The sequence below is a fragment of the Schistocerca gregaria genome, chromosome 4, assembly GCF_023897955.1.
Source record: "Schistocerca gregaria isolate iqSchGreg1 chromosome 4, iqSchGreg1.2, whole genome shotgun sequence".
Classification (NCBI taxonomy): domain Eukaryota; kingdom Metazoa; phylum Arthropoda; class Insecta; order Orthoptera; family Acrididae; genus Schistocerca; species Schistocerca gregaria.
The window spans coordinates 49,086,478-49,112,143 of record NC_064923.1 but is presented as its reverse complement, the minus strand read 5'-3'; the positions used below and the strand labels follow the sequence as shown (position 1 = coordinate 49,112,143).

The following is a 25,666-nucleotide window of genomic DNA, read 5'->3' as shown; positions in this document are numbered from 1 at the left end:
TTCCTTTTCCTTCCCTCTTTCCTGACGAAGCAGCCGCCGGTTGCGAAGGCTCGAAATTCAGTGTGTGTGTGTTTGTGTGTTTTATTCATTGTGCCTATCTACCGGCGCTTTCCCGCTTGGTAAGTCTTGGAATCTTTGTTTTTAATATATTTTTCCCATGTGGAAGTTTCTTTCTATTATAAAAAGAGTTTAGGTTTGATGTACAATGGCACTTTTTCACTTCATGCCATGGGAAGAATGCTTCTGACAGTGTCGGGGGTACAACAAAGCGAGCTGTCACAAAAGCAAGTCTGCAGCGGACCGATGACAATCATATAACACCTCAAGAAATGTTTGAATTCTGTAAAAAAATATCAAAGGAATTACCTATGTTTTTGTACAATGCGAGGAAATACAAGGAGTCTATGACAGTGTCTTGAAGGAAAGGTACAACACTTGTCAGAAGATTAAAGGCACTCGATCTTTTCATTTTTTCGTATCCCATTCACACAACTTACTGTAGTTTAAGATCACATCAGCTTCGCCTGATAGTTAACTTCATTGGTATGGAAAATTTGTACAACTGGTTCTTCAAAATAAAGACATAGTGTCTTGTGTTTACAATAAACAGTGGTGGATTGGCAAAGTTGATAATATTGACTGTCAAAACTAATATGTAAATGTTGTATTTTATCACCCTCCAGGACCAAGGACATTTTATAAAAAAATGAGGAGGATCAAGTTTGGATGCCACTTAAAAATGTAGTAAGGAAGCTGCCTCCCATGGCATTTACAACTGTGACTGGGCGAACTTATAATCTAACACCAAAGGTGAGTGAACAAATTTCTCAAATGTTCAATGAGCGATGTACTAAAAACGAATAACAAGAGAACTATATAATGTAATTAGCAGACTTATTTTCAATTAAAAAAAGTAAGTAATAATAGATATGATTAAATTATGTGCTGTAACTGATGGTTCATGGTGTGGGTTCCTGTAGTCATGTCCTAGTTCATGAACCACGGGCAATGTATGAGTGGCCAAGTAAGTGGTCCCGACAGTCGGGATACCAGTTACTTTGGAATAAGGCTGGGCATCTCTGACATATTCTGAGTCGTGGTCGCCTTTGTGCTCATACGGCAAAGACTACCAAATCCACCGGTTAGTCCCTCAACCGTTAGGGGTAAAACTCAATGGGACTCGGGGCAAGTAAGGCTAGCAACCTGCTTCCCCGATACTTTAAATATGATGCTGGCAACAATCAGAGCAAAATGCCTCGGACCTTTGGAGGTGACGGAGTCCCACCTCTAACTGACAAACCAGGGACTCCTAAGATACGACTTCGCAAACAAATGGTAATGAGATGGGGAGCTATTAATATCAATGGGGGCTACCCTGGGAAGAAGGTAGAGCTGGCAGAGGCTGCAAGTAAGACGGGGCTGGACGTTTTAGCTGTTAGTGACATTCGGGTAAGGGGGTGAGAAAGAAGAGGAAGTGGGAGAATACAAGGTCTACCGGTCAGGAGTCAAAGCAGGAATAGCACAATGGGGTGTAGGGCTTTACATCAGGAAAGAAATGGAACCCAGCGTAGTTGCAGTAAGGTATGTAAACGAACGACTGATGTGGATAGATTTGATAGTGTCCAGCAAGAAAATTAGGATTGTGTCAGTATATTCGCATTGTGAAGGGACAGATCAAGATAAGATGGATAGTTTTTATGAGGCACTCACTGATGTAGTTGTTAGAGTAAAGGAGAAGGACAGTATTCTGCTCATGGGTGATTTTAATGCCAGGATTGGAAATTGAACAGAAGGGTATGAAAAGGTTATGGGTAAATTTGGAGGGGATATGGAGGCCAACAGGAACGGGAAACAACTCTTAGATTTCTGTGCCAGTATGGGCTTAGTAATCACAAACTCCTTTTTTAAACATAGGAACATTCACTGGTATACTTGGGAAGGCAGGGGAACCACATCTGTCATTGACTATATAATAACAGATCAGGAATTCAGGAAGGCTGTGAGGGACACACGTGTATTCAAGGCATTCTCTGATGACACTGATCATTATTTAATCTGAAGTGAAATTGGGATTGTGAGGCCGAAAGTGCAGGAGGTCAGGTCCATATGTAGGAGGATAAGAGTGGAGAAACTTCAGGATAAGGAAATCAGGCACAAGTACATAACAGCAATCTCAGAAAGGTACCAGTTAGTTGAATGTAGTCAGTTACAGTCATTGGAAAAGGAATGGACAAGGTACAGGGACACAGTACTAGAAGTGGCTAAAGAATGTCTTGGAACAGTAGTGTGTAAAAGTAGGATGAAGCAAACAGCTTGGTGGAATGACACAGTCAAGGCAGCCTGTAAAAGGAAAAAGAAGGCGTATCAAAAATGGCTACATACTAGAACTCAGGAAGACAGAGAATGTTATGTTGAAGAAAGAAACAAAGCCAAACAGATAATTGCAGCATCCAAGAAGAAATCTTGGGAAGACTTTGGAAACAGGTTGGAGACTATGGGTCAAGCTGCTGGAAAACCATTCTGGAGTGTAATTAGCAGTCTTCGAAAGGGAGGTACGAAGGAAATGACAAGTATTTTGGACAGGTCAGGAAAACTGCTGGTGAATCCTGTGGATGCCTTGGGCAGATGGAGGGAATATTTTGAAGAGTTGCTCAATGTAGGTGAAAATACGATCAGCAATGTTTCAGATTTCGAGGTAGAATGGGATAGGAATGATGATACAAATAGGATCACATTTGAGGAAGTGGAGAAAATGGTCAATAGATTGCAGTGCAATAAAGCAGCTGGGGTGGATGAAATTAAGTCGGAACTCAACAAATACAGTGGAACGTCAGGTCTTAAATGGCTACACAGGATAATTGAAATGGCCTGGGAATTGGGACAGGTTCCATCAGACTGGACAAAAGCAGTAATCACACCAATCTTTAAACATGGAAACAGAAAAGATTGTAACAACTACAGAGGTATCTCTTTAATCAGTGTTGTGGGTAAAATCTTCTCAGGTATTGTTGAAAGGAAAGTGCGAGTATTAGTTGAGGAACAATTGGATGAAAATCAGTGTGGGTTTAGGCCTCTTAGGGGTTGTCAGGAGCAGATCTTTAGCTTACGGCAAATAATGGAGACATGTTATGAGTGGAACAGGGAACTGTATCTATGCTTTATAGATCTAGAAAAGGCGTATGACCGGGTTCCTAGGAGGAAGTTATTGTCTGTTCTACGAGATTATGGAATAGGAGGCAAACTTTTGCAAGCAATTAAAGGTCTTTACATGGATAGTCAGGCAGCAGTTAGAGTTGATGGTAAATTGAGTTCATGGTTCAGAGTAGTTTCAGGGGTAAGACAAGGCTGCAACCTGTCTCCAATGTTGTTCATATTATTTATGGATCATATGTTGAAAACAATAGACTGGTTGGGTGAGATTAAGATACGTGAACGCAAAATAAGCAGTCTTGCATATGCGGATGACTTAGTTGTGATGGCAGATTCGATTGAAAGTTTACAAAGTAATATTTCAGAGCTAGATCGGAAATGTAAGGACTATGGTATGAAGATTAGCATCTCCAAAACGAAAGTAATGCCAGTGGGAAAGAAATATAAACGGATTGAGTGCCAAAGTTAGAACAGGTGGACAGTTTCAAGTACTTAGGATGCATATTCTCACAGGATGGCAACATAGTGAAAGAACTGGAAGCGAGGTGTAGTAAAAGCTAATGCAGTGAGCGGTCAGCTATGATCTATTTTCTTCTGCAAGAAGGAAGTCAGTACCAAGACTAAGTTATCTGTGCACCGTTCAGTCTTTCGACCAACTTTGTTGTATGGGAGTGAAAGCTGGGTGGATTCGGGTTACCTTATCAACAAGGTTGAGGTTATGGATATGAAAGTAGCTAGGATGATTGCAGGTACTAGTAGATGGGAACAATGGCAGGAGGGTGTCCACAATGAGGAAATCAAAGAAAAACTGGGAATGAACTCTATAGATGTAGCAGTCAGAATGAACAGGCTTAGATGGTGGGGTCATGTTACACGCATGGGAGAAGCAAGGTTACCCAAGAGACTCATTGGTCCAGCAGTAGAGGGTAGGAGGAATCGGGGCAGACCAAGGAGAAGGTACCTGGATTCGGTTAAGAATGATTTTGAAGTAATGGGTTTAACATCGGAAGAGGCACCAATGTTAGCACTGAATAGGGGAACATGGAGGAATTTTATAAGGGGGCTATGCTACAGACTGAACGCTGAAAGGCATAGTCAGTCTTAAATGATGATGATGACTGATATTTTTTATTCCATAAGCCTAGATATAGCAGATGTTAAAAAACGTATTTTGATCTTGTTTGTAATTTTATACCCTAACTTTCAATTGAATCTCAAAGTTGAAATTTATACTGAAGTTGATATCATAAAGGTCTATTAACTGTGAAATTATAAGATTTTTATTTGGTCCCCCAACAAAGATATTGCAGACCACAAAATGGAAAAATTAAAAAATCCATTTTTTTAAATAGTGTATCTTTTTAAGTGTAAGCTGCTCACCATTGATACTCTATAAAAAGTAACTATACTATACAGTGTAATAGCAGAAAAAATATTAAAACTGAGAAATTAATCTTTCTTTGGAAAGCTATTGTTCAAAAATTGTGTTGTTTTTTAATTTGTGGCTGATAACTATTAACTATAAAAAAATATATTAAAGAATACATTCAGCTAAATGATCATGATGTTAATTTGTAGCCCAGAGTGCGTTGAACTAAATGCACTTTATCTGAAAGGCTTAGGAAAATCCACTACTGAATAATTGTAAGACATGTAGATGCTTGCAAATACGAAAAAACGCATGCAGCCTGGAATAAATATGGCCTCCATTTCAAAATAATGAACAATATTTTTTTTAAAAGAAATATTTTTGTGCCTACTAAACATTGGGAAATTCACCCAGAAAATATAACTTTATCTGAGATGGTCAAGCAACCAATTATTTTTTTCTTGGACCACTTGGTATGGACTGACCCTGCATTTAAGAATCACGAAAAAAGGTTAAGTACATGGAAGACACATGCGGAAACTGTAAAGTTTTAGATTGATTACTTAATGGTAACACAGGAATTTCAAAAAACAGATTATAAAGTATAAGACATTTCTATCAGCAGATTTTGTCTCTGGCCGTAATTTATTGATTATGAGCTCAACACAAACTGTAGCACATGCAAAATGTAGGAAATTAACAAGTTGGTGTAACACAGTAGATTATTCCGAGTTGCAGTGAACTACGCAATCTTAGAATGTGTCTTGTCCTGTAGGTGGAATGGCTGGTCGTTCTCTCTCTCTCTCTCTCTCTCTCTCTCTCTCTCTCTCTCTCTCTCTCTCTCACCCCCCCCCCCCTTTCCGCCATCTGTACAGCTGATGATATCCCCTCGGGTTGTGAACCAGTATGGCATACAATCGAAATGCATATTCACACTCCCTATCAATCCGTAGTGGTATTATTAATTTTTACTCAATCTTTTTCATACTCCAAGCACAGTCTCTGTTGCTACTATAACAGCACTGTTAAAAACCTCAGCTCCTTACATTCAGTACTTTCTGAGATACAAAATTTTACCTGAAAACTATGATAACTTTTTTTGTACTGCAAAACGTTAAGGACTGGACTATATTTGCTTATAATCTGATCTGAAACTGTAACTAGTAAGATCAGTTATATAAATTGTTTATTTAAAATTATCTTTGTTTTCACTACAATATGTTGTTGAAGTGATCATTTTGAAAGTATTATTTAGTTATCAGGTCAGTCCATGTAAAATCCAGCAACGTTCTGGTTACTGATATCTGAGATTTTTATAATTTTTTGTACATTTGTAGTAGTAGTTGTTTGCATGAAAAACCCAAATTTAAATTTTTAGGGCCTCTCATTTTTGAATCACCAATTTTTAAAACATGCAAAATTTATTTGTTAAAGTGTGTGCCACAATTCAAGAAGGTGTTCCAGTGGTAACATATCAAAATAAATTTCATACTGCCAATAAGAGCAGCACATAGTGCATAGTTTGTAGAGCTTCGGACTTGTTACTAAGATACAATATGTTAGTAAAACAAACAAGGCTGGCAAACCATTATTATTTATTTAGTGACAATTTATTACTTTTGTAAACCCTCATCACCAGTTTTTGTTAAGGTCTCATCCCTACTACTGTGGAGGCTGAGTCTGCATGTTCATGAAACACTTCTGGTGCAGTACACCACCAAGACAATTTCTCCCTGCCACTATCACACAGCTGTGCCCCACAGTCAGACAACAGAACAGGAGAACAAACGTTCTACAACACTCCAACAAATGAGTAACGATGTCACACAACTGAGTTAAAAGGTTTACTGATCTGTGTGTCTTGACGAATAAGAAGTCTGCAACAGAACTTGTAATATGACACAAAGAAAGGCCCTCAATGGCTAAGTGCACATAATCGTAGGTAGACTTCATAGTACACAGCAAATGCAATTTTACAACAACCGTCTGTTCACTTCAAGGCACTAAATGATGTTCCCTGTCTAAGACAGCTCTGGACGATGATCCATAACCAAGTGGGCAACGGCTGCTCTTTCATCTTCCTAGTAGGCTTCTGTCTGTTGTCGTCCGTTCATTGGCGGATTGTATTCAGACAGCAACTGGCCGAGGCGAAGTCGATAACTTCATCCACAGCACCGCCCGTGGTGCTGGTGGACCTCGTGCACGTGGTGAGTCACTATGGCAGTGGCGCCAGTCCGCATCTTTTGTGCCTGCTGTGCTTTGCCCAGGCTGTGTCTTGTTCGGACGACACCGCAACCATATTATTACAATTATACACTTCAATTTAAATTAACATTTGGCTTTCCAAATCAACTGTGAAGATATTTTAACATAAACCAAACGAAACATACTTATAAAAAGACTGAATAATTTACTTAATTACACCTTCATTTTACAAATACATTAATATTAAGCAATTTTACTAATTAAACAATGATGTAGCTATTATTATTTCGCAGTGTTTTATTTGAATGCCTCATAAAGAGAAACGTTTCAAACATCTTCATGAAGAAAGAAATTGTGGTGATAAAGTAACGATCTTTAATATTAAAGTCTAAGATTATGTACTGCAGTTTTCTTTGAAATGACATAATCCAGTTCTTCCGGACAATGTTGACAGATTACTGGTGTAACAACACGTTCTCTCCAAATACAATCTGAGGCTTTTCACAGCTCTTCATCTGATGGTCTATATTGCCCTACCAGTGGCAACCATGGGATTTAATTCACTAAGTATGAAGTTTTTAAATTGCAGTCAATTTATCAGGTCTTTTCGGTTATTGATCATTCCATGTGAAATCTGCCAATAAGTAAATAAATTTGAATCCTTGATGATTTCTATTTTTTTTCCATTTTATTTTCCAAAATAAGACAAAAATCAATAATTAAAGATGTTTTGGACATTTCGTTTTTGAGTTGATAATTTTTACAGTTCCCTAAACTGTGCAAATTTTTGGCATATTTCAAAACCCTAAATGGTCATACATCAAACAGTATTTGATGTTAAGACCTGAAATTTATACCATTTTGTTCAGCTTACTGTAGGCTTTAAAAATAAGTGTTGCTTGACCAAGTTCAATAAAATGCAAAATTTTACCAAACCAAAACTTTTGCCACATAACAGGTAACGTGCAACCTCTGACAAAGTTTGGTGAATAGTCCTCCAACATTAATGTAGATGAACTATGAACTACAGTTACCTTACTGTCCTTCAAAATCGTCACCTCCCAGAACTATGGACTGCTGAGCTCTGCGATGCATTTCCTGGAAATTTGCAAAAATTCATCCTTTGGGATGGTGTTCAAAAACCATGCCACATTTCACTGGATGCAACGAATATTGTCAAATCTCTTTCCTTTCCAAGTGCGTTTGAGTCAAGGGAATAGGAAGAAGTCTGGAGGATTGAGACCGGCAAGTAAGGTGGATGTTAAAGTTGTAATACCCCCTTTTTTGCCAGGAACTGTTTGATGATGTTGGCTGTGTGAGCAAGCCTTGTCGTGAGCAAAAAACCAGGACTCTTGTTGTGCATACTGGGGTCGTACCCTGAGTAGACATTGCATGAAACGAGTCAAAATTTCAACATACCATGCAGAGTTCAACGCCATTCCTTCAGGTAGGAATTCCTTGTGGATAAAGCCTTGACTACTGAAAAAGGTGATGAGCATCATTTTCATGCACGATTTTTTGGCTCTGACCTTTTTCCAACGAGGTGATGTTGGAGATTGCTGAACCATGCTTTGCCGTTTTGTTTCAGGGTCATACTGGAGACACCAGGTTTCATCCTCAGTGACAATACAGTTCAAGAAGTTGGGTGTCACATCCACTGTTTCGACAAAATCCTGCAAATCCTCTAAATGTGCCTGCTTCTGATCGTCAGTCAAGTGATGTGGCACAAGACAACAACACATTTTCCTCGTCACTAACTCCTGGGTAAGGATTTGTTGCATGGATTCATGGGTCATCTACAGTTCATCCACTATCATGTGCACAGTTAACTGACAGTTGTTCATGATTAATGGCCTCAGTTTCTCAATGTTTTCGTCACTGATAGCAGTCGCCAGTCGTCCACTACAGGAATTGTCAGAACCACTTTCCTAGCCTCCTTGAAAGCAGGAAAACCACTCGTACACATACTTCATGGACAGTGCTTGATCCCCATAAACACATACCAGCATTGTATGCTTTTCTTTTGGTGTCTTGCCAAGCTTAAAACAAAACTTTAAATTCATCCTTTGCTCATTCACTGTAAACAGGCACTTTGTCCAACAGGTTTAACATGGAACACACACAATGCTCAACTGAACTACAGTGGGGACAGATACTCAACAACGGCCGCTACTCAGGTGCAGCGTTTTGAGTTGCCAGTGTTGCCTGATCAACTGTTCTGACTTCATTTACCAAAGTTTATTGTGAGATGTTGTACATCTTGTTAGGAGTAGTATGTATTTTCCACTTTACATAACTTCTAATTTACAGGAGTTTAGTTTACATAATAAAACAAAAACAATCACTTCTATTGACAGCAACTCACCTCAGTAGAGATGACTTGTTGAGATAAAATTAGAAAAAGTGTGGTGAGCAAAAGAGGACCAGGTTAATGTGTGCACATATATCTCATTAAGCACACATACTCAGGTAATAAAGTGGCAGAAAAAGGATGCTGGTGTCAGGATTTAAAACGCTTAATCACCCAATGAAATGTTGAAAGGCCCACGTTCAAACAAGTGAGTGGAGTCATATACTTGTTATATTCCAGCAAGCGCACTTCAACATTTGTTGAGACATTAGGCATTTATATCACATTTGTCCCACTTTGTCACCCGATGGTGTTCATACAGTATAAAACCATGGCTTAATAAGTGCAAAAAGAATAAAATATGAATAACTGAAGTTGTTTTCTTAACATTCATATTAATCAGTTGTGAAAGCACAACATGATCAAATATTACCTCTCTTCAAATTGAGTGAGATAAAGTATACACACTGTCATTTGTTTCTACGTGGCAAAAGACAGGCATTCAACATAAAAAAAAAGCTTAGCTAAAATATTTTATAGAGCAACAGCAGTCACAGGAACTCAAATGTACCATGAATTTAGTCCTACGAGCAAAGCCTAAAGTAAAGGTAAAGCAAAAATTATTTCTGATTTTAAGGATTTGATGTTCATAAAATTCAACTGGATTCAGATACTGCAGCATCTGAACAATTACAGGACTTATTGCTTGTGTCTACGACAATAGATGGTGATTGCCTTCTGTGCTATTGAGAGATGAAAAATGAGAAGCAAACCTTTTATTTATACATCCCTGTTGACCAATTCTTTCTTTATAATTTTATGTTGGTAAGTATTGTGGACAGAGCAAAAGTGTGTGTGGAAAACATACATAAAACATGGATGTTTTATTTCATTGAAAACAGTATGACATACGTCCAGGTGCATGCTTTTGTACAAAAGCAGCCATAATAAAAGTTAGGTGGTAAAGGAATTAAATTTTAATTCTAGGAATAATTCAAAGTTTACTTTGTTTTTATTTCAATTTGTTTTCTCAAATTGAAAAGTGCTGTCATAGTTACTTTCTGCAATGGTATTGAATGAATTATGGATTATCCCCAAATATTTGAGGGCACGAGCTTTTGTGATTGGATGTTCAGATCACCACCCAATGGGAATGAAGCATTTCCCGCACTTAGTATAGTGCTTTTTGCTGCAGTTCTGTGTCTTGAGGAATCACTCAGAAACCAGATTGGTAAACAGAATACGTGGAACCGTGCCACCTAAATTGTGTCTAAGATGAAGAAAATCATTCATCCATTTGGTCCTTTTATCATAATTGTGAAGAGACTTCAGTCTTAAATCTTCTAGTGAAATTTTGAGATTTTTATTTTAATTCATTTGGAGTTACTTGCATGTGAAATTCCTGGTCAATTTACAGCTCCATGTGGTGTGTTTCATGAATTTTCATAGAATATTATGGCATGCACTTCTTTCAAAGGAGACCACTAAACGATCTGACGTAGTATCTCGTACATAGCTGTGCATCAGTGACTTTTAGATCAAGGAATTTATTTGGGTTGGATGTGTACAGTCTGTCTGCTTAACATGTGAGAACCTGTGTAACAACAGCAGAGAACTTGTAAAGATAAGAGTTTCTAGTCATGAACACAGACTTGATGGCTGCTTCAGATTTGTTTCAGAGGCAATAAAGCCTAATTAATTGAATGTTAAACCTTTTATGCAAGTAGTTAACATCAAATAATTTCTTACGAACTTACAGATATTGCCCAGAAGCTCAAGTTACGTGGCCTGTATTTGGTAAGTACTTTGTTGCTTTCCATCAGCTGAGCCAGTATCTGTCAACATAAAGTTAAAGGAGTGGACTTTACGAAGCCCATCAAGGTATGCGGACGGAATTATCTGCACTAAAACTTTTTTTTATGATTTTAGGGCGCAAAACTGCTATGGTCATAAGCACCCATTCCATGGCTTAGTGACAGGTAAAAAACCGAAATTTAAATCAGCAGCAATGGGAGCGAAACTCAAGGAGGGAAACTAAAAACGGAAGGAAATCTTAGAAAATTGCTATTGAAAGGGGGTTGTTTTCCCTGAAAAGAGCTTAAAATGACCGATGTCATCTCACTAACACTAATAAGCTCAAGGATGTGATTGGATGAGCGTGCGTCATCTGCTAAAAGGCTAGATATACCAGGTGACAGCTGTAAACGGGCGCTTAGCAAATTAAAATAGGGGCACTGAAGTAAAAGGTGTCTCACCGTCCACGATTGAGAGCAGCAGGGACAAAAGCCGGCAGGAAGAAGTACAAGCACAGGGAAGAGGTTTTATGTCTCATAATTTATTATCGGGAAGTGCAGACCAATGTGTGTGAGATAAAAGAGCTACATGACAACATAAAACGCTCTATAGATGGGTAAAGGGAACCATGCAAACGGCCGGCTGAGGAAGAGAAACAGCAGCCTTTGCCATTATATTAGGTGCCTCATTTCCGCAGATACCAACATGCTACCAACATGACCTGGGATCCAGAGGAATGCCACAGAGATGCCCCCCCAAGTGGAGCTTGTGGAGGAAGTCACAAATCCAGTGCACCAGAGGGTGGACAGGATAAAGAGCTTGAAGGCTGAGAAGAGAGCTGAGCAAATCCGAGCATATAATATAACGTATCCACTGATGGTGGCGGATGTATCAGACAGCCTGGAGAACAGCATAAAGCTCTGCAGTAAAAACCGAACACTGGTCAGGAAGCTGAAATCTAATAGGCGTGTTACCATAATGTAGGCACTCCTGACACCAAAGATGGTGTTGGAGCCATCAGTGTAAATAGATGTGGCATCCTCGATTTGTGCGCACAGAGCACCAAAAACTACAGGGAGGAGGGAGAGGGGGTGGGGGGAGGGTGCTATCATTGAGAAGCTAACAAAGGTCACGGAGAAGGCAGGTCTGGATGCGAAGCCAAGGTGGTATTGTACCCCCATTTGTCAAGAAAGTTTTAGGAAATTGGAAGGAAATGGAATGTAGCAGTTGATGAAAGCAGACTCCCAGTGGTAGTAGAGAGGAAGGGCGACCTGCATACCCTAAATCAAAGAAAGCATGAAAAAAGGGTATGGAAGACAGATGACCAGCATAACGACTCAGAAGGACAGCTCACCAACTGGACAGCGGAGGTTCAGCTTCTCAGCATAAAGGCTCTGCATGAGGCTGATGTAAAAATCTCCAGATGCTAAATGCAATCCACGGTGATGGACAGAGTCTAGACCTCAAAGAACAGACGGCCGTGCAGAGGAGTAAACTATGCTTCCATAGTCCAATTTCGAGGGCACTAAGGCATGATATAGGCAGAGGAGGACCACTCGGTCTGCACCCCAGGAGGTACCAATCAGAACAGGGAGGGTGCTGAGAGATTGCAGACAGCAAGCCGAAAGATATGAAATGTCAGAAGACCAGCACAGTTTTCTGTCAAACGTAAGTCCCAAGTATTTGGCGACATCCACAAACAGAATGGGAACAGGGCCTAGATGTATTGGGAGAAAATAGGAAGCCAGTTTCGATGCTTCATGAGTGGAGGTGATTGTGACATCCTTGAAGATGACATTCAAGGAAAGACTCGTGGGTAATTAGAACAGTTCAAAATCTCAGCAATGTGTCAACTCAATGAGTTAGAGATTGCGACTGGGTCCACAAAGGACAGTTAGACCAGAGATTGGTGAGAGCTGTAGTAGATCGCAAAATCGTCGACAAAGAGGGAGCCCAAGACATTGAGATGGAGAGAGTCCATAATTGGATTTATGGCAATGGCAAACAGTACAACACTTAGCACAGAAGCTTGGGGTACCCTGTCTTCTTGGGAGAAGGTATGGGATAGAGTAGTGCTCACCCGCACCTTAAATGTGCGCTCTGTCATAAATTTATGGATGAAAAGGGGCAGCCGACCTCAAAAGCCGCAAGAGAACAGTGTGTGGAGGATGCCTGTCCTCCAACAGGTATCGTATGCCCTCTCCAAATCAAAAAATAATACTTGTGAGAGAGATTGGTGGATAGCTGGAGGGGAGATGTTTGTCCTTCCAGGTTTCAGACCAGGAATGGTGATAGCTTCCCACCATCTGCTGGGAAATGTAGTATCGACCCAAAGTCAGTTATAAAGGCGAAGGAGGTAGTACAGACTACGGTATGATAGATGCAGCAACATTTGGACATGGATACCATCAGGTCCCGGAGCAGAAGGGCAAGAGGAGGAGAGTGCATGTCTGAGTTCCCACACAGAAAAAAAACAGCATTATAGCTTTTGCGATTTAGAGAGTAAAAAGCAAGAGGTCGCTCTTCCATTATCCATTTCTTTGGGAGAAAGACTCGTGGGTTATTAGAACAGCTCAAAATCTCAGCAACGTGTCAACCCAATGAGTTAGAGATTGCGACTGGGTCCACAAAGGACTGATGAAGGAGTAAAGGTATTAAAGGAGCTGGTAAATAAGTCCCAGCTTCCTTCTTGCTATCACGTATGATGCAATGGCATCATGCACGTAGCAGCTTATAGCGGATACAGTTGGCCAACATAGGATGATGGTAGAAAACGCAAAGAGCACATCTCCACTTTTGTATTATGTCACAGCACACTTCGTTCCACCAATGAACTTGGGGGCACCGGGGAAAAGGGGAGGTACGGAGTATCGAACGTCCCACAGCTGTAAGAATAACTTCCATAATATGAGTGACCTGATCGTCAATGCTAGGAAACTGATGGTCATGAAATGTTGCTAGAGAGGAGAAAAGTGTCCAATCAACTTGGTTTGGTTCTTGTTTTGTTTTGCTTTAGGGCGCAAAAACAACTGGGGTCATATGCGCTCAAGTCAAAACTAAAGAACACGATGACAGAGAGGAGTTAAGAAACGACTATACATCAGTCCCAATTAACATGAGAGAAGACAGCTAAAAAAAGGACATGGAGAAAGGGCTAAATAAAACACCATACTGAAAAGAGGTCCAAAACTAAAAATTGGATAGTCTTAATCATATTGATCTGGCGGATAAAAAGTAAAATGCAGTCGACAGCAAGCGCATCATTTGCTAAAATGGCTGATAACTCTGACGGCAAACCGAAGCGGGAACGTGAACGGTTAAAAAATGGGAATTCCATCAGGAAGTGGCAGACAGTTGAAACTCTGACACAATGTGTACAAAGTGGTGGGGTAGTGCCACTTATCAAGTGATGATGGCTAAAAAGGCATTGGCCAATACACAGCCTAGTTAAAATTGCCTCCTCCATGCAGGAGAGCCGAGAGGAGGTCGTCCAAGCTGCTGGGGGAGGCTTAATAAGCCGGAGCTTATTCCTGTGAAGGGAGGACCATTGGCGATGGCAAAGGGACACCACCTCCTGACAGACAGCAACACAGAGATAATTAGAGGGAATATAGGAACTAGCAGACCACGGCAGGAGGACTGAATCCTTGGCAGCATCATCAGCAGGCTCATTTCCTGGCAGACCGATGTGACCAGAAACTCTCATAAATATCACAGTGGCTTCACCGAGAGTGAGCAAGAGACAATTTTATTGGACTGTTGCACTAAGGGATGGGCAGTGTACAGTGCACATAGACTTTGAAGGGCACTGAATGAGTCTGCGCGGATGACACAACTGAAAAGTCTGTGTCACCAGATGAACTCCGTAGCATGATACAGGGCAAAGAGATCAGCTGTAAATACTGCACAGTGTGCTGGAAGCCAATATTGAAAGACATGGGCGCCAATGATTAAGGCACACGTGACCCCACGGTCAATCCGAGAGGCATCAGTGTGCACAAAGGTACTACTGCAAAACTCCATGCGAAGGTCATGAAACTGAAGGCGATAAGAGTGAGGCTGGAGTAGTGTCCTTAGGAAGTGAATTAAGACAAATGTTAACATGGGCCGCTTCATGAAGCCAAGGTGGTGAAGAGTTCACAGCCACCAAGAAAGTTGCAGGTAGTGTGAAGTTAAGCCGTCATACCAAGTGCTGAAATTGGACTCCAGGAGGCAACAAAGAAAGAGGACGTGTCCCATAGTGGCGACCAAAGGAATCATGAAAGAAGGAGGCATAGGATGGGTGGCCACGCATGGCAAAAAAATGGAATGCATACCTGCTGAAAAGAAAATCACGGCAGTAGGTCAGTGGTAGTTCAGCAGCTTCAGCATACAGTCTCTCAACGAGGCTAGTATAAAAGGCGCCAGTGGCCAAATAGATGCCACGATGGTGGATAGTGGTGAGACGGTGTAAGAGGAGTGGACATCCAGATGCATACACAAAGCACCCGTAGTCAAGATTCAAACAGACAAAAGACCGGCACAAACGGAGGAGTGTGGTTCGATCGGCGCCACAGGAAGTACCATTGAGGACATGTAGGACATTGAGGAACCACATACGAAAGGCTGCCATATAAGACACATGGGAGAACCAAGAGAGTTTCCTCTATTGAGCATGAGCACCAGGAGTTATGTAGTTTCAACGAACGGAAGAGCAACAGGCATAAGATGTAAAGATGGTGGGAGAAACCATTTGCGCCGATAGAAATTCATACAGACAGTTTTGTCAGTGGAAAACCAAAAGCCATTGTCGAGGCTCCAGAAGTAAAGACAATCAAGACATCACTGACAACACCCCACAGTGAGTCAGGTCCGTGGAGAACTGCAATAGATGGCAAAATGGTCAACAAAAACGGGGCCGGAGGTGCACAGAGAGAGACAGGCCATTATAGGGTTAGGGGCGATAGCGAAGAGGATGATGCTCAGGATGGAACACTGAAGGACACAGTTTTCCTGGATAAAGGTGTCCAACAAGGCAGGACCCACACACACCTTGAAAACACCATCTTTTAAAAATTCCTGAAGAAAACAGGACAGGAGGCCACGGAAGCCACACTTGTAAAGAGTATGGAGGACACCCATTCTCCAGCAGGTGTCGTAGGCCTTCCCCAAATCAAAAACCGTGGCCACAGTCTGTAATTTCCACATGGGGGACAAAATAACGAGATGGTCAACTGCAGAACGCTGTGCTTGAAATCCACACTGTGCATTCGTTAGTAAAATGTAAGACTTAAGCCACCATATTAGCCAGGCATGAATCGTACATTACATCACCTTGCAAATACAGCTGGTGAGAGAGACAGGGCAGTAGATAGAGGGAAGGTTTTTGTCCTTACTGAGCTATGATGGTGGCTTCGCGCCAAAGTCTGGGAACTGTGCCCTCTGCCCAGATGCGATTGTACATGTTAAGCAGAAAGTGCTTGCCCGCAAGAGAAAGGTGCTGCAACATCTGAATGTGGACAGCATCTGGCCCTGGGGCAGAGGACTGGGAAGAACTGAGAGCATGCTCTAGCTCCTCCATAGTAAATGCAGCATTGTAGCACTCACGATTCTGAGAAGAGAAGGGTAGCCCCTGAGCCTCCTCCATTTTTTTCCGATGGAGGAAGGCAGGGTGATACTGGGAAGAGCTCAAAACTTCCACAAACTTGCAGCTCAAGGTGTTGGAGATAGCAGTAGAGTCCATGATTAACATCGCCTGCTACTGTTAGGCCGAAAATTGGCGAATGGATCTTGGTCCCGGAGAGCCGTTGGAAGTTGGCGCACATGACAAAGGAAGGGGTGGAACTGTTAAAAGAACTAGTGTATGAAATCTGGGTAGATTTTTTGCTATACCGAGGAACGTGATGACACTTTGCCCACATTAATGCAGTTTGCCAATGTAGGATGACAGTTAAAAATGTGGATGAGCACATCCCCGTGCGAGAATTGCATCGCAACACACCTCAGCCCACCTAGGGACTGGGATACGTACAGCATCGTAAAGAGGAAGTGCGGGGAATGGAACATTCTGCAGCAGTAAAGGTAACATTTGTGAGATATTCCACCTGGTCATCACAACTGGGGAAATCTTGTTCTTTGAAGGTTGCAAGGGAGGAGTAAACCCGCCAGTCAGCCTCAGTAAGCTGCCATTCGGATGTGCACGCAGGTGGGGTACGAGTCAGCAATTATGGGAAATGGTCGCTTGAGTAGGTTGCAGAAAGAGTAGACCGTTCAAGATTATGGACAAGCTTGGCAGTGCAGAAGGATAGGTCTAAATGGGAATAGGTGTGCAAGGAGTTGGAAAGGAAAGTGGGTGCTCAGTGTTACGGCAGAAAAAGTTGAGTTCATTAAGATCAGTCAAGAGGGCATCTCTCTGCAAGTTCTGGAAGAACCCCAAAGTGGATGTTGCACATTAAAGTCACTGAGTAGCAGCCCAAAAAGCAGAACGAAGTCAGCCCTGGTGACATCAAATGACGGAGGCATATGAATGGTATGGAGGGAAAAAGTCAGGTGGGGAAGGAAAAGGTGAACTGCAACAGCTAGTCCGGGAGATGGGCTGACTATGAATGTCATTCAATATGAGCAGCAAGACACCCTCATGAGATGGAATGCCGACCTCAGGGGGAAAGTCAAAACAAACTGGGAAGAAATGTGAAAGCTCCAAGCAGTCATGAGGGCAGAGTAAAAGGGGATGCTGCGATGCTAAAAGCAGCTGTAAATCCTCTTTGTGGGACCGAAGGCTGCAAACCTTCAATTGTAGGAGAGTCATGATGAGGAAGAGATGTAGGAGTGTCACCAAGGCGGCTATAGAGTTACAATCTGTGAATAGTCACTGCTACGGTCACATGGAACATGGCACAGGGCACACGGCACAGAGCACAGGGTACAGAAGCAGGGGGATCCTGCTCCATGGGGTCCACAGAAGCACCGGCTTGCGTGTGATGTTGGTCTGTGGAGTCCAACACTGAAAAACAGTTGGTGGTGCACACCGGCAACATAGAGGCTAGCCGGGCTAAGGTATCACATGGCAACACCATCAGAGTATCTCCGAGTCGGCATAGGAGAAGACCATTTGCCTTTGGTGGACTTCTTCGAGCCTTTCTGGTTAGAGGAAGACTCGGGAGGTGTTTGGCTGGAGGGACGTAGGAAGTCTTCACAAGAGTACTCCTTCTGTCCTACTTGTCGTGTAGCTGGTGGCTTCGCCCCTTGAGGTGAGAGTTTGATGGCATATTGCACAGCTGAACAGGGGGAGGGTGGCTGCTACCTTGACACTGGGTGATTCCGCAACCTCAGAGCCGAATTTGTGGTCGCACTTCTGCATGGCCGTGTCCTTCATGGAGCGAGGGATAACAAGAACAGAACTGTAGGTGACACATGGGAGAACACAGGTTTTGCGAGTGACTGGGTGAGGCACCTTTTCCTTTACCCGAGTCTCTTGAACAGCTCACTCATGAAGATATGGCGAATCTCTTGCCCAATATAAAGTCCCAAGCAACTGGAAAACAGCGCAGGTGACGCCTGTATATAAGAAGGGTAGAAGGACGGATCCTCAGAATTACAGACTGATATCCTTAACAGGATTTTCAAACATATTCTCAGTTCGAATATGATGAATTTCTTTGAGACAGAGAAGTTGCTGTCCATGCATCAGCACAGCTTTAGAAAGCATTGCTCCTGCGAAATGCAACTCACCTGTTTTTGACATGATATCTTGTGAACCATGGATGAAGGGTGTCAGACAGATGCCATATTCCTTGACTTCCGGAAAGCGTTTAACTCGGTGCCCCACTGCAGACTCCTAAGATACGAACATATGGGTTTGGTTCCCAAGTATGTGAGTGGCTCGAAGACTTCTTAAGTAATGGAACCCAGTACGTTGTCCTCGATGGTGAGTGTTCATCGGAGGTGAGGGTGTCATCTGCAGTGCCCCAGGTAAGTGTGGTAGGTCCGCTGTTGTTTTCTATCTACACAAATGATCTTTTGGATAGGGTGGATTGCAATGTGCGGCTGTTTGCTGATGATGCTGTAGTGTACGGGAAGGTGGCATCATTGAGTGACTGTAGGAGGATACAAGATGACTTGGGCAGGATTTGTGAAAGGTGTAATGAATGGCAGCTAACTCTAAATAAAGATAAATGTAAATTAATGCAGATGAATAGGAAAAAGAATCCTGTAATGTTTGAATACTCCATTAGTAGTGTAGCACTTGACACAGTCACGTCGATTAAATATTTGGGCGTAACATTGCAGAGCGATATGAAGTGGGACAAGCACGTAATGGCAGTTGTGGGAAAGGCGGATAGTTGTCTTTGGTTCATTGGTAGAATTTTGGGAAGATGTGGTTCATCTGTAAAGCAGACCACTTATAAAACATTAATACGACCTATTCTTGAGTACTGCTCGAGTGTTTGGAATCCCTATCAGGTCGGATTGAGGGAGGACATAATAGCAATTCAGAGGCGGGCTGCTAGATTTGTTACTGGTAGGTTTGATCATCACGTGAGTGTTACGGAAATGCTTCAGGAATTCGGGTGGGAGTCTCTAGAGGAAAGGAGGCGTTCTTTTCGTGAATCGCTACTGAGGAAATTTAGAGAACCAGCATTTGAGGCTGACTGCAGTACAATTTTACTGCCATCAACTTATATTTCACGGAAAGACCACAAAGATAAGATAAGAGAGATTAGGGCTCCTACAGAGGCATATAGGAGGTCATTTTTACCTCGTTCTGTTTGGGAGTGGAACAGGGAGATATGATGCTAGCTGTGGTAGAGGTACCCTCCACCACGCGCCGTATGGTGGATTGCGGAGTACGTATGTAGATGTAGATGTAGCTACATATATGCGACAATCCAGAGAGGAGGTGGCAAGGCCGCTATTGGATTTGATACAGGAGGGAGGAGGAGGCGGACAATCACCCAAATGCGCACCCCTACCACAGGTTCCACATTTGCCTGGGTATTTACAGGATGCATTAGTGTGGTTGACATGAAGCACTGATAGCAGCACAGTGGGTTCAGAACGTACGGCCAGACTGTGGTAATTTCATAGCCTGCATTGATCTTGGATGAAAGCACCACTCTGTCAAAGGTGAGGAAAAGAGTGCATCTGGGCCCTAAGGAGGAATCTACCTTTTTCATTACACGATGGACAGAAATGACACCCTGATCAGAGAGGTAAGATTGGTTTTCGGACTTGGGTTAGACTATTGACCTTCCTGCTGTAAATTACACCACGGGAAGAATTCAAAGTTCTATGAGCCTCGACACAAACAGGCTAGCCATGGAGAAGTGAGGCAGCGAGCAGAAGTAGTCTCCAAAAACAAAGTGCCATTCCATAAATGAGAGCAGGATTTCACAGGGCTGGCAATTGCATCAACACCTTTCCGAATAATTTACCATGGCGAAAGACTGACCGTTTTCAGTATGTGAGACCACGAGGAACTGAGGTGCAGTGAGAATGGTCTCTGAACCACTAGCCTCATTACATTTACGTTTTGTAGACGTTGATCATGAAGATGACTGACTCATCGCGAGGAAATCCCCCACAACTGGTAGCATCCGAACACTTGACAGAGGGACCAATTGGCAATTTGGGAAGTTTGCTGCTCAGGCAATCACCTCTCCCTGGGCCTGGCCTTTACCGGGCGATACGTGCGAACCCTGCCTGTCAACCCAGGGCTGGAATTATGCGTTACCCAGTCACCCATTATGTGTTAGACGCATGGGCCGACCTTCAGGAACACACAGGGCGGAAGAAGAAAAAGAGGAACCTCAAACGCTGAAGTGAAGGAACGAGAGGAGAAGGGAAACAAAGAAAGGAGAAGAGCGAGAAACAGTGGTGAGACTGTTCTTTCGTCAGCAACAGACAATGCAGAACATTTCGAATAACACCCCTGACATGTTCCCCAAAGGAGGGGAAAAAGAATAGCAAGAGGATAGACATTCAGCACAGAAGGGAAAAGATGCTGCAAAAGGTGGGGCCCCTTGATAGCCAAGCACGAATCCGCCAATGAGTGGTGAGCTCCCTGGTAGGTCCAATCGGCTTTGGAAAACTTCCAGCGCCTTGGGCGCATAGATGGCAGTCGTGGATATAATCAAAGGACACATGGAAAATGGTCACCTGAGCGTGTATCAGGAAGAGTAAACTATTCAAAGCACTAAGCTAGCTGAACGGTACCAACCAAAAGGTCCAAATGAGAATAGGTTGACGTGGAGGTGGACAAAAATGTAGGTTCCCCAGTGTTGAGGCAATTAAGGTCCGCTTGGTGGAAGAGGTCAATCAACAAGGAGCCTCTTGGATATGGATGCAGAGTGGTGGGTGTTGAAGTCCCCAACCAGCAAATAGGGGGGTGGGAACAGACCAAGGAGATGAAGGTGATCAGCTCTTGCCACTGGTGTGGACAATGGAATATATATGGTACAAAGAGAGAAGGTGAATTTAGAAAGGGAGAGATGTACAGTGACAGCTTGGAAGGAACTGTGTAAGTATACTGTATGATAAGGGATAGTATCGTGGAGGAGAATCTTAAGTCGCCCGTGTGCCGGAATGCCAGCAACAGTGGAGAGATCAAACTGGACTGTTTGGAAATGAGGGAAGGCAAAGCGATCTTGGGGACGTAGCTTTATTTCCTGGAAGACAGATGACCAGGGAGTAGAATCGTACGAGGATCGACGGTTCATCCCGATTGGAGCAAATACTGCAGATAATCCAATGGATAATTGACATAGGATGGACGGAAAAAAAGGAAAAATCTCACCACAGTTGCCGTCAACTCAGCAACTGCAGAGAGCTGGTGGCCGACAGTGTGGAATGGCATTCAGCGATAGTCAGAAGATCCTGATCCATCGGTTGTTCAGGGACAGCTCCTGCCGCCAGTGATCGGCTGATTGATCGGCCACCAGCAGTGCATCTCAGTGACACAGAGGCCGAGGGCGTCTACCACTGGGTGACACTGTAAAAGAGACGCGGAGGAGAGCAACTGTGGTTCTTACCAGCCTTCTTGGAAACAGGACGTTGAGATGGAGGAGGAGTGGAAGGTTGCAAGGTCTGGGAACATAAAAAATTTTCACGAGTAGGCTCTTTATTGATAGTCCGGGTGTTCAATTTTGGGGCCCGTGCTTTAGCAGGAGTCGATGAAGGTTGAGCCTTAGAATGAGCGGGTGATAGTGGGAAGTGGAACGGGTGATCTTGGGGCTGGCCGATCTGACAACCATGGCACTAAAGGTAAGATCACAAGTCTGCTACCTCCTTATGAGGTCGAGGAGGGGCGAGGACAGTGCTATATTTACCTGCTGGGAGCACAGTGGGCTTCCTACTGGTGAATAACTTATGAGCAGCAAAGGTAGATACCTTTTCCTTCACTTGGCTGTCCTGAATAATTCATTCATCTTTTAAAATAGGACAATCTCCTAAAGGAAGTAGCATGGTTGCCCATACAGTTGATGCAGCGAGGGGATAGGGGTGGACAATCACCCTCATGGGCATCCCTGCCACAGGTAATGCATCTGGCTGTATTGGAACGTGACTGGCTGGTATCTCTGACACCAATAGCAAGTGTAGGGTTGAGGATGTAGGCGCAAACAGATATTACCTCATACCCACTTTAATGGTTGATGGAAGTTGAACTCTGTCAAACGTCAAGAAGAGAGTGCAGATTAATACCAGTTCCTTTTCAACCCTTTTCATTAATCAATGTACGGCCATTACTCCCTAATCGGACAGATAATTTTGAATATCCCTGTTTGATAATCCATTGAGTGATTCGGTATAAACCACCCCGCGCGATGAGTTTAACATAGTGCGCTTCCACCTGGACATGGAAGGTGTGTGGCAGTGTAGTTCGAAGCAATTTTTGTGCCTGGAGGACACTGTGTGTTTCTAACAACAAGGTGCCATTTCGTAATCAGGAAAAAGACTTTAAAGGACCTGCAATTGTGCCAACACCTTCCTAAACAATGAAAGGGTTTACTGTTGAGAAGTCTTGACTTCGTCAAACCGAGAAACAACTAGGAACTTTTGCACTGAGGGACGAATTTTCTGTGGCTGACACTCACCTAACTTTCTATCGTGGGCAGAAGTTGTAGAAGTAGAAGAAATCAATTGCGAAAGAATTCCCACAAATACCAGCTTCTCCGATGGCATGCCCCTTCCTAGTGGGGGCCTTCTCTGAGAGCACTCCCGCCTTAGGTGATTGTCCACATCTCATGTCACACCTTCCGAGAAATGGATGGAGGGACCAATTGTCATGTTCGAAAGGTACCAGCTTGGGTAATCACCCCTCCCTGAGCCTGACCTTTACCAAGAGGTATAGTATGTCCTATTTCTCTACCTGGGTGGGGAATTACACATCACCCCGTCACTGGCTTCGCGTGGATCAGCCTTCAGACATGCACAAGAAGGAAAGAAAGAAAAAGAGAGGGAAAAAAGGGAAGAATTCTCAAACGTAGCAGCGGGGAAGAACGTAAAGAGAAGAAGCACGGAAAAGAACAGAACAAAGTAAGGATAGAGACTTTCCATTATAGAGATTAAAAAAGAGAAACTACATCATACATTCACAAGTGTCCGTTCTCTGGACGTAGGCACAAAACATACTCCCAAAGAGAAAGACAAGAGAAAGGAAAGGGGTGCGGGGGAGGGGAGGGAAGGGGGGAGGGGAGGGATGTGGAAAGGGAAGGTATGCAGCCAAGAAAGGAAAAAGAGCTACACTAGCTCGGGGTCCCACGTTCACCACGACCATATCTACAAAAAACTTATGGACCCCTGGAGGGGGCCTGAAACTTTGAATGCGGACTTTTAGATCGAACTAGAGAAAGGTGCAGGATAGTACAGGAAAGAATTCTGCTGCACCACATATCTGGGGCCCAGGAATAATAAAGTTCAAGTGGTTGTGAACTTTAAAAGTGGCAGCATAGAATGGAAAAAGACACATGTGTAGAATGATTTTTCACTTTAAAGGGCAGAACAACAACAACTTAAAATTGAAGTAGATACATTGTTCAGAGAACAATATTTGTGGCACGTTAAGAAACAGCAGGCCGAGACAACTAGCTGGGAGGACCAGCAGACCACAACTAAAGCAGCAGAGCAGCAAGCTGTAGCAGACTAAGAGGCAAATGCAGTTATCAGCAATGAATAGAGTGGAGATCCATAAACTATACCAGCACTGTAAGAGCTTGACTGACGGACTCTCAGTAACATGTCATTGTGCCATCAGCAAAAAGGAAAAGCTAAGAAGTGTATTTGTGTGTGTGTGTGTGTGTGTGTGTGTGTGTGTGTGTGTGTGTGTGTGTGTGTGTCAAGAAACTTGTGAACGAGTGGGGAGGGGAAAAAAAAAGACAATAATTCTGTAATAAGTGAAGAGAAGGATGGGATACATTTGGATAAGACAATATTGCAAATGATAGTATGAGTCATGAATTTAGTTTTCAGATATCACAAACAAATAATACTGGCAATTCCAAAGTCAATGTCTGTTAATTATGGGTCAATTAAGGAACAAGACACGGTGGAGGCTGATGTTAAGTCTGCACCACTTCCTCTTCAAGAAATAAAAAGGAAGCCTGAATTTGAAACTTAGAAGCAAAAGGAGAGTATGAGAATAATGTTACAAAGTGTTATGATGTATATTGGGGACAACTATACTATAGTACAAGTTACGGACAATAACAAAAGTATTGTGAGTCGAGTGAAGCCTGCAATAAATGGATTGGTTTCTGAGATTAACCAAGGGATTAACAAACAGTCAGCAGAATTTTATGCTAAGTTAAACATTTTTGAAGGTGAAATACAGGGGAACTGGAAAACAAAATTTCTAATTTAAGAGGTACACTGAAAAATTATGTCACAATTTAATGACTCTCAAAAGGACAAATTTGTTAAGTTAAACAGATACGTAATGATACTATTGTGACAGTGACAAGCAAATTTCTGAAGAGGTCAAACAGTTTAGGTAACAGGTGTCGCCTTGAATAAAATACAGGTACATGTAAATAATGTTGAAAAACAATGTGATGATTAAAAAAAAATTGAAAAGAGAATTACAGAAGAAAAAGATAAGTGTGCACAGTCTGGTGTACAAATTTATGCAAGATTACTAACCTGGAAACTAACCTAAGACAATTTATTACAACTCTGTGTGATAATTTGCATGAGCATGATTGTAGACTAAAAAGAGTAGAACAAAATGTAACTAACAGCAATTGTCATGTGCCACGTAGTGGTGTTGCAGAATCATCTGAAATTGCATGTGTTACCCACAGACAATTTTTGAACTTTGATCCCAATAAAAGTGTGCATCCTAAGAAATTATCGAGTGATTGCGAGGTTGTATTGCCTAGATTGTGGAACAATAAGCGGAAGATAGGACTGGTAGTTTCAAATGTTACAGGAGAAGCTAATTTGTGGAGAAATTTAGCAGCAGAGACAGATGACAACAAGGAAAATTTTAAACAGGCATTTTTGTGGAATATTCTAGTGAACAAAATCAAATAGAAGAGTTGAATAATTTTTTGTTGGGTGAGAAATGAAATAAATATTCTATATAAGTGATTTGTTGGTAACAACTTTACACTATTTCAACATACAATTAGAAATTGAGCAAATTATTTTGGGAATTGAGAATAACTGGCTTTGTATTGGAAAAATAAAACAATCTCTGCACTCAGAGGTGACATAATAAGTTTATGCTTTGTCTGGAGAGAGCAGAACAGCTCGTAAAGGAAAAGGCAAACAGAGATTATAGGCCTCCTATTAGACAAAATGAGAACAAGATCTGATGTATC

General features: G+C 42.4%; 1 protein-coding gene across 2 annotated transcripts in view; it reads right to left on the bottom strand.

Annotated features, from left to right (window-relative positions):
• Positions 1 to 25,666, bottom strand: part of LOC126267533 (glutamic acid-rich protein-like) — a 477,667-nt gene that overhangs the window by 412,861 nt on the left and 39,140 nt on the right. The window lies entirely within an intron of this gene.